General features: G+C 43.9%; 1 protein-coding gene across 5 annotated transcripts in view; it reads right to left on the bottom strand.

The window, feature by feature from the left end:
• The window catches only part of myo9b (myosin IXB), a 114,128-nt gene extending 105,879 nt beyond the window's left edge, over nucleotides 1–8,249 (bottom strand). The window contains exon 1 of one of the 5 annotated variants that reach the window (XM_072243946.1): nucleotides 8,052–8,249. The gene's annotated coding sequence lies outside the window, so the exon portion shown is untranslated. Of the gene's footprint in view, nucleotides 1–7,168; nucleotides 7,595–8,051 lie in introns of those variants that run through there. The other 4 variants (XM_072243949.1, XM_072243945.1, XM_072243948.1 and 1 more) reach the window with 4 other exon arrangements.
• Nucleotides 8,250–15,775: the final 7,526 nt, after the last annotated feature.

Below are 15,775 nucleotides of genomic sequence, written 5' to 3'. Positions count from 1 at the left end.
TAGAAAGATGGGAAGTAAGGTAGTGCAAAAAAAACCCGAGAGGCGGGTCCGGATATTATAATAAAAGGACATGGTTCTCATTCAGGATTGGTTCAAGAATCAGAGGACAATTTAAAATTTACCAAAGAAAACATAGCAGAGGTGTACAAGGAAAAATATTTTTTTTTGAGAAAATACAAAGGCAGCTACAACTTGGAACTCTGGCTGAGGATTAAGTGGAAAAAGAATTTATGAAGGATTTCATCAAGGGATAGTCAGGCACTGAGGAGGAATATTTCACTGGGTAACAGGACAGATGGCATAGCTTTTCTGGGAGCGAGCATAGTCTTGATGGGCAAATGGCCTCCTTCTATGCACTAATGCTTGGTTTAAAAAGAGCCTATAGTGACTTTCCCAACCCCAGGACACTTTACAGCACACGGAGTATTTTTAAAGTCTGGCCAGGCAGCATCTAATCTACACACTGTAAGCATGCAGGGTGACCTGATGGTGCTGGCTGAACGTTCACCTAGGATGGAACATCTCTACTTCTCTTCAATTGATCCTGTTACTTCCACCTGTGAGGACAGATGGCTTAATCTCTTATCAGAAAGATAGCACCTTCAACAATGCAGTGCCCCCTCAGTATTGGAGAATTGTATTGTTTAATACTAATCTAGTTCTCAAATTCAATTCACTGGAGTAAAAGTTTAAGTTACAGCCTTCTAATCTGGTTACTAAGGCACAGTTCAATGTGGCACACTTCATATTACTGCATTCAGTCAACCAGCAATGAAATTGGAACTTGCACATACTCTACAAGGCCCCTGGCCAGAATCCTTTTCCACTATAGAAAGGAATGTCAAAGACTCGGAGAGGAGATTTACTGGAAGGAGCTCTCGATTACTCATCAGCAACGTGGAAAAGTTGGAATGATCTGCTTGGAGAACATGACAAGGAGAATAAAGAGTTGAAATAGAATTTGATAAAAAAAAGATAAGGAGAAATGGTTTGCTGTGGCAGAAGGACCATTAACCTGTGGGCACAGATGCTAAACAAAACAAAGGGGAGATAGTGAATTGTAATCAGGACTGTGCTACTGGCAAGCAGAATGGAGACAATTAAATGGTTTTGAGGAAAGGTTGAGATTGTTTCTGCAAAAATCCACAGGCAAAATAGGCTGCATGGATGATTGACCTATTTTGGCCACTTTAGCCCAAATCGGCCAAAAATTCCAATTTCAGCCTTGGCACTTTGTTTTCCAATGGCCGGTGAACTGGCCTGAGCAGCTGAAGCCTGACAATCTTTTGAGTCCTCCAAGGAACCACGTGCACTTTAATAGCCACAGTCCTGCAAAATCTAACTCTCAATAATGACAAGATCACTCAAACAGAGAAGCGAATGTCTCATCTGCGAGGGGCCACCAGCTCTATCGTTTACCCATCTCTGTTTAACCTGTGCAGGACCCTCCACCCCCATCTCTCAATGACCAGAAGACCAGAAGACAAAGGAGCAGAAGTCAGCCATTCGGCCCATCGACTCTGCTCCACCATTTTATCATGAGCTGATCCATTCTCCCATTTAGTCCCACTCCCCGCCTTCTCACCATAACCTTCGATGCCCTGGCTACTCAGATACCTATCAATCTCTGCCTTAAATATATCCAATGACTTGGCCTTGACTGCTGCCCGTGGCAACAAATTCCATAGATTCACCACCCTCTGACTAAAAAAATTTCTTCGCATTTCTGCTCTGAATGGGCGCCCTTCAATCCTTAAGTCATGCCCTCTCGTACTAGACTCCCCCATCATGGGAAACAACTTTGCCACATCCACTCTGTCCATGCCTTTTAACATTCAAAATGTTTCTATGAGGTCTCCCCTCATTCTTCTAAACTCCAAGGAATACAGTCCAAGAGCGGACAAACGTTCCTCATATGTTAACCCTCTCATTCCCAGAATCATTCTAGTGAATGTCCTGCATACTTAAGGCAAACCCACAAGTCCTTCAAAAGCACATAATCTGATAAGCAATGTCTCCTCATCAATAGCATCCAATTACATGATATTTGATATTAGAACGTTTCTCTCACTTCTCCCCCCCAAATTCCCACTATGTGTCCAAGGCATCCTCTTCGCTTCCTGGGAGTCCCAGCTCCATACAGAAACGCTAGAATAGGAAAAGACTCAATGAGCCTTCTCCACCATTTAACAGAATCTCACTTTATCCTCTACCTCACATACATCTGCTATAATCCTGAGATCCCTTTTTGCACAAATCATCTCCCAATCCGAATATATAATAGGGGCGACACAAAAGCTTAGCAGTTAGCGTAACGTTACTGCCACACTAGTGGCCCAAGTTCAATTCCACCACTGTCTGCGAGGAGTTTGTACGTTCTCCCCATGATCGCGTGGATTTCCTCCAGGTGCTCCAGTTTCCTCCCACATTCTAAAGTCACACGGGTTAGTAGGTTAAGTGGTCACATGGGTACAATTGAGCAGCTCGGACTTGTTGGACAAGAGGACGCTGCTACCATGTTGTATCTATAAATCTAAATCTTCAATATACCCAAATTACTCAAAGTAAAAGGTCACCGTACCACCTGTCTCCTCAATTGCTTGCTCTGTGCTAATTCAGCTGCACAAGTCTTCCTCTCAACATCACTTACTAGTTTTCAGCATTTACCAAACACTTCTATTTCTATTCTTCCTACCAAAGTGAATAACTTCACATTTCATCTGTGACTTTCTTACAACCCATGAGAACATGGCACCGTAGAGCTACACAGCAATGAGAACAGGCTGACCATGCTGACCATTTGCTCAAGGGGCAGAGAGACAGAACGCTGCAAATCTGCAGGTCACTGAGAGAGAGAGAAGGACAAAATGATTAAAGGACTGAAATACAACAATGGGGATTCTTATATCTAAGCATTAATTTGAGATATTACAGTAATATGTCAACACATAGTTTACAAAGACGGTAAGATCGTAAGACATAGGAGCAGGATTAGGCCATTCAGTCCATTGAGTCTGCTCCACCATTTCATCATGGCTGATCCCGGATCCCATTCAACCCCATACACCTGCCTCTCACCATATCCCTTGATGCCCCGGCCAATCAAGAATCTAACAACTTCCACTTTACATATACCCACAGACTTGGCCTCCATTGCAGTCTGTGGCAGAGCATTCCACAGATTCACCACTCTCTGGCTAAAAAAAATTCCTCCTTACTTCTGTCTAAAAGGTTTTGAGGCTGTGCCCTCTAGTTCTAGATACCTCCACCAGAGGAAACATCTCCTCCACATCTGCCTTATCCAGTCCTTTCAACATTCAGTTGGTTTCAACGAGATCCCCATGCATTCTTCTAAATTCCAATGAGTACAGGCCCAAAGCTGCCAAACACTTCTCATATGTTAACCCCTTCATTCCTGGAATGGTGACCCTCTTCTGGCCCCTCTCCAATGACAACACATCCTTTCTGAGACAAGATGCCAAAAACTGTTGACAATACTCCAAGTGTGGCCTGTCTGGTGTCTTAAAAAGCCTCAGCATTGTCTCCTTGAAATGAATGCCAGCACTGCATTTGTCTTTTTACATAGACTCAACCAGTAAATTAACCTTCTAGGAGTCTTGCATGAGGACTCCTAAGTCCCTTTGCACCTCTGATGTTTGAATTTTCTCTCTGTTTAGATAATAGTCTGCACTATTGTCCCTTTCACCAAAATGCATTTTCATACATTTCCCTGCATTCTATTCCATCTGACACTCCAACTCGTCTAAATCGTGCTGCGATTGCATTGCTTCCTCAGCACTAAGTACCCCTCCACATATCTTCATATCATTTGCAAACTTTGCCACAAAGCCATCAATTCCATTATCTAAATCATTAACAAACAATGTGAAAAGCAGCGGTTCCAATACTGACCCTCTGAGGAACACTACTAGTCACAGACAGCCAACCAGAAAAGGCCCCCTTTATTCCCACCTACTGCCTCCTGCCTGTCAGCCATTCTTCTATCCATGCCAGTATTTTTCCTGTATAACACCATAAGATTTTATCTTGTTAAGCAGCCTCATGTGAGGCACCTTATCTTCTAAGGGCAAAGAAAAATAATGGTTAGATAAATACTGACATAAAACCAGAAAGTGACAAAAATACTCAGCTAGCCAGTCAGTGTCTGTAGAGAGAACAACAGAGTTAATGTTTCAGGTGAAATAAACGTTTTCAGTTAAGTATTGTTCCTCCCACACATGAAACTGGAAAGCAATTAGTCACCAATTTCAGGAACTGTTAAACACATCAATCCAGTTTTGCTGAAGATCAAAGAGACAACATAAAATAGCTAAGCCAAGCTAAAAAAAGTGTTTTTGTCCCCTCCCTTTCCAGTCCTTATGAAGGGTCTAGGTCTGAAATGCCAACTGTTCATTCCCTCTATAAATGACACCCAACTTGCCGAGCTCCTCCAGCATTTTGTGTGTTTTGCTAAAAAAAAGTGATGTGGCAAACTTCAGCACATTCCTTACTTTGCTATTGTAACAGATTTGACATATGCTTAGCAAAGACAGAAACTAGGGAGTGGAGTACAGCTTGAGAGTCTAGTCTGCTGAGATGTTAGATCAAGGTTATGTATACATTTCACAATAACCCGAGCCTTATGAAGAGTGGGGACTTCTCCCAGGTTCTGGGTCAACATGCCACAAAAACACACCTACCACTCGCTTTTTGAATTGGCCATTTCATCTTAGTGTGTATAATTTTACCTGAACGCTAACTGAGAGATAAGGAAACCTTGTCTCAGACCTACTATGGGGAACCAAAGGACAAGATGAGAGACATTATGCAAATCCAGCCACAGTGCTAGACAAGGAACACATTGCTAATGGCCCATTGAGCTTTCTTGAGCAGGCATCAAGGGGGAATGATGAGGCGAGGGCTGTGGATGTTGTCGACGTGGACTTTGGGAAGGCATTTGACAAGGTTCCTCATAGTAGGCTCATCCAGAAGATTAAGATGCATCGGATCCAAGGTTGCGTGACAATGGGTTGTGGTGGCGAGATGTTATTTTGGCTGGAGGTCCGTGACCAGTTGTGTCCCACAGGGATCAGTGCAATGGCCTTTGTTGTTTTGTGATGTACCTAAATGACTTGGATGTCAGTGGAGTTGGGCTGGGGGTCACTAAGTTTGCAGACAACATGAAGATTGGCCGAGTTGCGTACAGGGCTGTCAAAGGATACGTCAGCATACGAATCAATTACTGATATGGGTGGAGAAACGGCAAATGGAGTTTAACCCAAGTAAGTGATGTGCTGTACTTTGGGAGGGGAAATAGAAAGGAACATTATACAGTCAGTAGCATTGACATAGGTGGAACACCAGCGGGCTGACACAGTAGCGCAGCAGTGAGCACAATGTTATTACAACTCAGGGTGTCAGGGTTCAGAGTTCATTGCAGCGCCACCAATAAGGAGTCTGCATGCTCTCCCTGTGACCTCCAGGGGCTCTGGTTTCCCCCCACAGTCCAAAGACATGGCAGTTAATAGGTTAATTAGTCATTGGAAGTTGCTCAGTGAGTAGACTTCACTAGAGTGAACTTGTGGGTTGATAGGCTCACCCTGAGCCGGAAAGGCCTGTTGCACGCAATATCTTTAAATAAATACATAGTCAGGGTCCAAGCCCAGAGCTCATTGAAAGTGGCCAGGTGAATAATTAGAGTGGTAAAGAAGGCATATGATGTGCAAGCCTTCATTAATCAGGGGACTGAGTACAAGGATAAGAAAGTTATATAAACCTTTTATATAAGTTTTATACAGTTACATAAAACTTTGATCCAGCCATACTTTGTCAATTCTGATCACCCCATTACAGCAAGAATATGGGAGCTTTGGAAAGACAAGGATCCTGCCTCAACTGGAGGGTGTGAGCTATAAACAGAGATCTGACAAACCTGAGGGGAGACCTGATAAAAGTTCATAAAATTGTGAGGAGTATATTAGGATAGACAGTCGGGGTAGAAATGTCATGCACCAGAGAACATGCATTTATGATGAGAAGTGGGAAGTTTAATGGGGATGTACCAGATAAAGATTTTTTAAAAAAACACAGAGAATCGTAGGTGCCCAGAATGGACTGAAGTGGTTGTGGTGGAAGCAGATACAAGGGTAGTATTTAGGAGTTTGTTAGATATATGAATATGCAGGGCATAAAGGGACATGAATCATGTACAGGCATTGTGTTCACATGGGCCAAAGAGCCTTTTCCTGTGCTGTGTTCTAAACCCACTCGAGCACCCCGGGGCCAAACTATTGAGGGGAGAAACACCAATAGGATTTGGAAATTGGTTACGTTATGGATAGAGCAATGGAAGAATGTGGGTAATTTGTAGGGGAGGAGGGAGAAGGGGGGCAAGCAGAGCGAAGGGGTGGTGGGTAAGAGAGTGGTGGATGGGGGTAATAGGGCACATAGAGGGAGGAGTGGGCAAGGGGAGAGGAAGGAACACAAATGAGGGGTGAGTGGAGGGTGGTGAGAAAAGGATGAGAAAAGGATAAGAAAGGAGTGCGGGGTGGGGGTTGAGGTGGGGGAGGGAAGGAGTCAAGTGGGTTGCTGTGTGAAAGGGGAAAGACAGGGGACAGGAGGCCGAGGGAGGGGGCAGGGTTGGACAGGGAAGTGAGTACATCATTGACGTTTTCGTTCAAAGAAACAGGAAACTTCCAAATGTCATCAAAAACATAGTTATAAATTTAGGTTGGATTTTTAGTCGGCTTCATCCCTTTCACAGATGGGCGTAAAAATGATCATACTGCTTCCTCACCACATACATAAATTTTCCCCACGGGGTGAAAAGTAAAAACCTATTCGGTTTTGAGAATCCGGAGGCGCCGCTCGTTTGCTGGTAGCCCTATAGCCGAGCTCTCTACTGAAAAGGACACACTTGAAATCATTTTCACATCTGCAACGCCCAATGTGGTCGGAAGCGGCCCGGACTCTTGATTAATGCAGGGAGCTGATAAATGGCTCCTTGAGTCTTTGAGCGTCAGTCGCCGACAGGCTCTAAGACCCCGCGGAGTCCCCGGGCGTGCAAAAAACTGGAATTCGAACACGGATACATTGTGACTGTTGCCGGAAACCGACTTAAAAACTCGCAACAAAAGTGCAACATTGTAGCCAAAGCGGAATTTCTCACCGGCCCACTGATGGTTCCTTCAACCCGGCGCTGGACTCCGGGTCCAGGCGCTCCTCTCCAGCCCGCCTTGCGGAAGCCGCTCGGCCCGTCTCAGCCCGTTTGAATTTCAGACATCCCGCGGCCCGGGCGCCAGTTCCACCCCGGATCGCTGCTACCGTGTGAAGGCAATCAGCCCGACCCCTCCCGGTACCTCCCCGTCCACTCCAAGCCCCCCTCAGCCTCACTCACCCGCAGCTTCCGGCTGCAGCAACTAAACTCTACTAAAGGCTGACCCGCTTTCCTGTCTTGGCTCAGTTTCTTTCTTTCTCTCTCTGCCGGTTTCCGATGGCCAGGCTGCTCCAGACTCGAACCAGTGGCGCCTTCTGACGGGCGCAGGCGGAATTTTCATCCAGTCTCCCCGAAGTTCCGCCGATTGCTGCGATAGCGGGACCGTTTCCTCTTCCTCAAACAAGCAACCAAGTCCGCGGCGGGGCGAGTTACTCGACCTTGTGAGGAGGCACTTTGCAGCTGGGGAACGCTTTAGTTACGTGAGATGACAGTGCTCCAAGTTTCATAGAAAAAGAATTCATTTCTTTTGCTGCCGCAGGATTTTTAATAGCAAATAAAGGTCTGAAGTGTAGAAAGGGAAGTCTGCAAATTGGGGAATAATATCTCACAGCATGAAGACACGAGGAGGAGATGCATCTGGCCCTTTGAATGCCCATCGGTCCCCGTATACTGTATCCTGATTCCCACTGACAGTAGCTAGTATAAAGAGTGTTGCGGGGGGTTCAATAGTGACCGACCGGAACAACCTCCCAAAATGAACGCTGTGGGATATTTTGCAACTGTCTGTGAGGTACATTATCACTTTCATCGGATCCGTTGAAATACGGTACAGTACCTGGAATATTATAACTCGCCCTCTCACACAGCAACCCAAATCCCGGCGACAGTGCGGCGCTCCCTCGGCAAGTTGTTTCCAGCTGCCCGGCGCTCCCTCAGCTGTACCAACGACAGTGTGGCTCTCCCTCCACGGGACCTGGGCAATACCTGCGGCTCTCCCTTATTAGCACTATTCCTCTGACAGTAGGTACTCTCCCTCCTCACTGCCCACAAGTCATGCGGCGTGGCTATTGATGTCATTTTTCGGGGGGGGGGGTGGATTTCAGTCTAAAGTGATTCACATTACCGCAGCTGAGCCAGTAATAAGTATTTGTTAAACAGACTCACAGAGTTATACAGCTGGGAAAGAGGCTGTTTGGCACAACTTTAAATTCCTTGGTGATATCATAGCAGAGGATCTGTTCTGGGACCAGCACGTAAAGTCTTATCACGGCAGCGTCTCTACATTCTTAAAAGTTTGCACAGATTCTGGGGCCTCCTCTCTCTGCGATGCCAAGGCTGTGAGACTGCCCCCCCCCCCCCACCGCTGCTGCAATTTGCCCCACTAATATGATGAACTGAACACTGAGGTTTTGGGCCTACTCCGGGCTGCTCCGGGGATTTGGATGTAAGGACTCAATTTGGTTGGGAATGTTGATGCTAGCTTCTGTTGTTTTGACTTCAGGAAAGGTAAGACGAAGGAACACACACCAATCCTCATAGAAGGATGAGAAGTGGAGAGAGTGAGCTGCTTCAAGTTCCTGGGTGTCAAGATCTCTGAGGATCTAACCTGGTCCCAACATATCGATGTAGTCATAAAGAAGGCAAGACAGCAACTATACTTCATTAGGAGTTTGAAGAGATTTGGTATGTCAACAAATACACTCAAAAACTTCTACAGTTGTACTGTGGAGAGCATTCTGACAGGCTGCATCACTGTCTGGTATGGGGGGGCTACTGCACAGGACCGAAAGAAGCTGCAGAAAGTTGTAAATCTAGTCAGCTCCATCTTTGGTACTAGCATGCAAAGTACCCCGGACATCTTCAAGGAGCGGTGTCTCAGAAAGGCAGTGTCCATTATTAAGGACCTCCAGCACCCAGGGCATGCCCTTTTCTCACTGTTACCATCAGGTAGGAGGTACAGAAGCCTGAAGGCACACACTCAGTGATTCAGGAACAACTTCTTCCCCTCTACCATCCAATTTCTAAATGGACATTGAACCCTTGGACACTACTCACTTTTTAAATATATATTATTTCTGTTTTTGCACATTTTTAAAAAAATCAATTCAATATGTGTAATTTATTTACTTATTTATTTATTATGATGTTTTATTTTATTTTATTTATTATTTTTTTCTCTCTCTCTCTCTCTCTGCTATATTATGTATTCCATTGTACTGCTGCTGCTAAGTTAACAAATTTCACGTCACATGCCGGTGATAATAAACCTGATTCTGATTTGTTTTTTTTCTCTCTATCTTTCTCTGTGTGCCTTGGGGGTTGGTCTTTATTTTTAATTGGGTTCTTTCGGGTTTCTTGCTTTGCAGCTGCCTGTAAGCCAAAAAAAATCTCATGGTTGTACAGTTTATACATTCTTTGATAATAAGTGTACTTTGAATTTGAATAAAACTTTGACAAACTTATACTGATGCACAGTGGAGACAATTAAACCCCTGGTTTATTATTGGCCTGGCATGAAAACTCCAATGCCCAAGAACAGAAATGCCTACAAAAAACCACAGGAAAAACCCTCCACACCATGAAGCACATTTACAAGATGCACTGCTGCAAGAAAGCAACATCCATCATCATGGATACCAGCTAATCCAAACCATGCTCTCTTCACACTCCTAGGAGGTACAGGAACCTTAGATACCACAGCACCAGGTTCAGGAATAGCTATTAACCTTCAACCATCCTGACCCACACTGGCTCCTGAATGAGATATTAGTTACACTCACCTCAACACTGAAATAATTTCACAACCCATGAACTCACTTTCAAAGACTCTACAACTCACATTCACAGTACTGTTTGTTTGTTTCTTATTTGTTACCATTTATCTTCTTTTGCTTATTGGACTCACCTTCAGGCACTCATTGTCTCAATATCATTTGTCTATTATTTATTTATTATTATTATTTTTAAATCTTTTTTCAGCTCCAGCTGAGGCACAGGCACAGCCAAGCACACTCACTTCTCAATTGCTAGGAACTTTTGGACTACTCTAGTGGTGTTTAGTATTGTGGCTTTCTGGAGATTTATATACATTTTTCTGTGTAGGCCTAATTGTTTAATGCTATTATGTAGTGACTTCAAGATGATACCAGTTGTAGATATTACTATTGGGACAATGTATACCCTGTCACGTTCCATAGTCTTTCAATTTCCTCTTTTAATTCAGCATATTTCTAGTGTTTTCACATTGATTTATGCTATGTGTGTTTGGAATAGTTATATGTATTAAGTATGCTGTTCTTGCTTGTTCATCCTGTAATATTATATCCAGACAGTTATTATGGATTGTTCTATCAGTAGTAATGGATTGGTTGTAATATAATTTGTCAGGCTCTGACTCTACACTGGATCAAGCTTGTACTTATAGAAACGTATGGTGTTGTTTATGAGTTTGTATTTTAACACAAGGTTTTGATGAATGATGTTTGCCACTTGATTATGCCTGTGTAGGTACTCAGATTGAGTTAAACTGCTGCAGGATCCTGTGATGTGTTGGATCGTGTTCGGTTTCTTGTGGCATTTTCTGCACTTATCATCTTGAATTTATTGGTCTTCTGTTACGAATTTTTGATTTTTTTGTGTGTTGTCCTCCTGGAACCCTTTTGTTTCTGGGAAGAGGTCTCCTTTTCTGACCCAGTCGTTTGATGCTTCCTTGTCAACATCTAGTCTTCTCGGATCATGGGGATGTCTTCCAAGGAGGGTCATGCTCTTTCATTGGTTAATTTTTTCTCCTATAGTGATAATGTTTTCATTTTTCTGTGTTGCGCTTTCATTTAAGTTTAGTGGTGTGTACTTCTTATCAGAATTACATATGTCCATGTGGAGGGTAAAAACACACCATCCCTACCATGAAGCATGTTGGTGGCTGCATCATGCTGTGGGGATGCTTCACTGCACCAGACCCTGGAAGGCTTGTGAAGGTAGAGGGTAAAATGAATGCAGCAAAAATACAGGAAAATGCTTGGGAAAAACTTGATGCAGTCTGCAATGGAACTGCGACTTGGAAGATGGATCTGTTTTCCAGCAAGACAATGACCCCAAGCATGAAGCCAAAGCTATACAAGAATGGCTTGAAAACAACCAAATTAATGTCCTGGAGTGGCTGTCAGAGTCCAGATCTCAATCCAATTTAAAATGTGTGGCTGCACTTGAAAACGGCTGTTCACTCATGATCCCCATGCAATCTGACAGAGCTTGAGCAGTTTTGTAAAGAAGAATGGGGGAAAATTGCATGTCCAGATGTGCAAAGCTGATAGAGACCTATCCACACAGACTCAGGTCTGTAATTGTTGCTAAAGGTGCATCTACTAAATACTGATTTGAAAGGGGTGAATACTTATGCAATCAATTATTTTGTGTTTTATATTTGTAATTAATTTAGATCACTTTGTAGAGATCTGTTTTCACTTTGACACAAGGGAGTCTTTTTCTGTTGATCAGTGTCAAAAGATAAATTAAATCTATTGTGATTCAATTTTGTAAAACAATAAAACATGAAAACTTCTGGGGTTGGGGGGTGGGGAAGAGGGTAAATACTTCTTATAGGCATTGTAGCTAATAATATTGCCTCCACCACCTTTGGGGGCAGAGAATTCTAGAGGTTCACTATCCTGTGAGAGAAGAAATATCTGTGTGCCAGTTGTAAATAGTCATCTCCTTATCCTGTAACTGTGTCCACTTAGGACACAAGAAATAGGAGCAGGAGTAGGCCATCAATAAAATCATGGCTGATATGACCATGGACTCATCTCCACCTCCCTGCCTTTTCTCCACCACCCTTAATTCCCCTACTATGCAAAAATCTATCCAACCTTTTATTAAATATATTTACTGAGGTAGCCTCCACTGCTTCATTGGGAAGAGAATTCCACAGATTCACCACCCTCTGGGAAAAGCAGTTCATCCTCATTTCCATCCTAAGTCTACTCCCTCAAATCTTGAGGCCATGTCCCCTAGTTCTTGTCTCACCTACCAGTGGAAACAACTTTCCTGCCTTGGTTGTATCTATCCCTTACATCAGCGGCCCCCAAACACCGGGCCGCAAAGCTTGTGCTACCGCACTGTGAGGAAACGATACAAGTCAGCTGCACCTTTCCTCATTCCCTGTCACGCACTGTTGAACTTGAACATAGGGTTGCCAACTGTCCCGTATTTGCCGGGACATCCCGTATATTGGGCTAAACTGGTTAGTCCCATACGGGACCGCCTTTGTCCTGTATTTCCCCCGGTAAGGTAGAGTGTTCCTATGAAATATTTCATGCCGAAATGGCGTAAAGCGAAGAAGCAATTACCATTAATTTATATGGGGAAAATTTGTGAGCGTTCCCAAACCCAGAAGAAACCTAACAAATCATACCAAATAACACATAAAATTGAAAATAAATAACACTAACATATAGTAAAAGCAGGAATGATATGATAACTACACAGCCTATATAAAGTAGAAATAATGTAGGTACAGTATAGTCGGGAAGATGAAGGCAAACCGATTTATTGCGGGGGAGGGATCGGCACGTACGCGCATGCGCACATCGCATGCTCAGTCACGCATGCGCACGCAGGTGATCGCGCAAGGCTTCATGGTTATGGTAGTCTTTCCTGGGGTAAAGTGTCCCGGGTTTGACTGCTACTTTTGTCCCTTATTTGGGAGTGAAAAAGTTGGCAACCCCCTGTAAAAAACATCCCACCTCTCCCGGAAGTTCTGGGAGTCTCCCGTATATCGATAGTAGCTCCCTGATGCCCGGAAATTGTATACAATATCCCGGAAATAGGTTTTTTTGAGAGGGAGAACGAGCATCCTGATTGGTCTCTCTTCGTGCTAAGAGTGGTTCCCAACCACCGGGTCGTGAGGAAACGATACGAGTCAGCTGCACTTTTCCTCATTCTCTGCCACGCACTGTTGAATTTTAATGCACGTGAGGTCATCAGTGACCCAAGACGTGCAAAGGAATGGGTCCGTGACCCATTTATGAATGTCCCCGGTGAATCATCCATGTCAATGCGGGAAAAAGATCAACTCGAGCTTGCAAATGACGGTGGGCTAAAAGGTATGTTTGGCATAACATCTCTGCTGGCATTCTGGATCAAAGTCAAGGCTGAATATCCTGAGATAGTCACAAAAGCACTGAAAACGTTGCTTCCATTTCCAACGTATTTCTGTGAAGCGGAGTTTTCTGCAATGAATGCAACGAAAACTAAATTGCGGAATAGACTGGATATAAGGAACCCCCTTCGAGTATCGCTGTCTCCCATCACCCCTCGATGGCACCGTCTTGTTGCAGGGAAACAAGCCCAGGGCTCCCACTGATTCAGCGATATTGGTGTGTTGCAATGATTTTATATGTTCATATGGGGAAAATATGCGCTGTGTGTTTAATATCCAAACGTTACTTAAAATGTTATGATGCGATTGACTTATCACCTATATTCCGGTTGTGATTAACACCCCCGGCCCCGGTCGGCCGGTCCGCAAGAATGTTGTCAATAGTAAACCGGTCTGCGGTGTAAAAACGATTGCGGACCCCTGCTAAGTAGACCTATCAGTTTTCTCTGTGGGCAGGCTTTACAGTCGACCTCAAAAATAATGACAGTGTTGCTCACTGCACTGTTTGCAACAGTGACTTTTCTATTGCCCATGGTGGGTTAAAATGTAAAAGACATGTTGAAGTGAGTTTAACAGGAGTCATTCGTTCATTAGCATAACTAACGTTATTTAAACTAGCTGGCTGGCTGTTAAGGAGCTACGCTATTGATGTCCTACGTGATGAGGCCAAACTCCCTGTAGACTTGCTTAAAGTTGTAATAGAATAAACATGATAATATAAGTACATATTTTAATGTCACATTTTCTGTATATACCCAACTTGGTTTACAGATTAGACAAAATCACTAAACAAAGTATTACATACACCCTTGGAGGTCGGGGGGTGGGGTGGGGAATATGGGGTTGCAGGGGGACGGGGATGCTACCTCCCTGAAATGAGTTTTTGCAGAGTGGGATGTCTGGACATGTTGAGGTGAGTTTAACCCTACTTGAACAACCCCCGGGTCGGTCCGCGGTGCAAAAAAGGTTGGGGACCCCTGCCTTACGTAATGTTATGCTTCCTTTTATCCTTCTGAATTCCAGTGAGTAGAGTCCCAGGCTGCTCAATCTCTCCTCATAGTCTAACCCCTCATCTCTGGAATCAACCTAGTGAAACCCCCCTGCACCGCCTCCAAAGCCAGTATATCCTTCCTCAAGTAGGGAGGCCAGAACTGCATGCAATACTCCAGGTGCAGCCTCACCAGCACATTTGCAGCATAACCTCCCCACTCTTAAATTCAATCCCTCTAACAATGAAGGCCAATATTCCATTTGCCCTCTGGATAGCCTGCTGCACCTGCAAACCAACCTTTTGCGATTCCTGCACAAGCGCTCCCAAGTCCCTCTGCACAGCAGCGTGCTGCAGTCTTTTACCATTTAAATAATAATCTGATCTTCTATTTTTCCTTCAAAGTGGATGACCTTGTATTTACCAGCATTGTATTCCATCTGCCAGACCCTTGCCCACTCACTTATTTAATATCTCTCTGCAGGCTCTCCATATTCTGTGCACAATTTGCTTTTCCACTCAATTTAGTGTCATCAGTAAACTTAGATACACTATGCTTAGCCCCCTCTACCAGATTGTTAACCTATATGGCGAACAGTTGCGGGCCCAGCATGAACCCCTGTGGTACACCGCTCACCACTGATTGCCAACCAGAGAAACACCCATGCATCCCAGCTCTCTGCTTTCTGTTAGTTAACCAATCCTCTGTCCATGCTTACACATCACCCCCAACTCTATTCATCCTTATCTTATGTGGCACCTTATTGAATGCTCTTCTGGAAATCCAAGTAAGTAACATCCATCTGTTCCCCTCTATCCACTGTGCTTGTTATATCCTCAAAGAACTCCATTTTATATTATTACTTATGTGAAACTTCTCTGGATGTACCGTGGAGAGTATTCTGACAGGCTGCATCACTGTCTGGTATGGAGGGGCTACTGCACAGGACTGAAAGAAGCTGCAGAGGGTTGTAAATTTAGTCAGCTCCATCTTGGGCACTAGCCTACAAAGTACCCAGGACATCTTCAAGGAGTGGTGTCTCAGAAAGGCAGCATCCATTATTAAGGACCCCCAGCACCCAGGGGCACGCCTTTTTCTCACTGTTACCATCAGATAGGAGGGACAGAAGCCTGAAGGCACACACTCAGCGATTCAGGAACAGCTTCTTCCCCTCTGCTATCTGATTCCTAAATAGACATTGAACTCCTGGACACTACCTCACTTTTTTAATATATATTATTTGTTTTTTGCACAATTTTTAATTATTCAATATATGTATACTGTAATTTATTTATTAATTTTTCTATATTATGTATTGAATTGAACTGCTGCTGCTAAGTTAACAAATTTCACGTCACATGCTGGTGATAATAAACCTGATTCTGATTCTGAAATTCTCATGACTGAAAA

The sequence above is a fragment of the Mobula birostris genome, chromosome 26, assembly GCF_030028105.1.
Source record: "Mobula birostris isolate sMobBir1 chromosome 26, sMobBir1.hap1, whole genome shotgun sequence".
Classification (NCBI taxonomy): domain Eukaryota; kingdom Metazoa; phylum Chordata; class Chondrichthyes; order Myliobatiformes; family Myliobatidae; genus Mobula; species Mobula birostris.
This window is presented reverse-complemented; position numbering and strand designations above follow the sequence as displayed.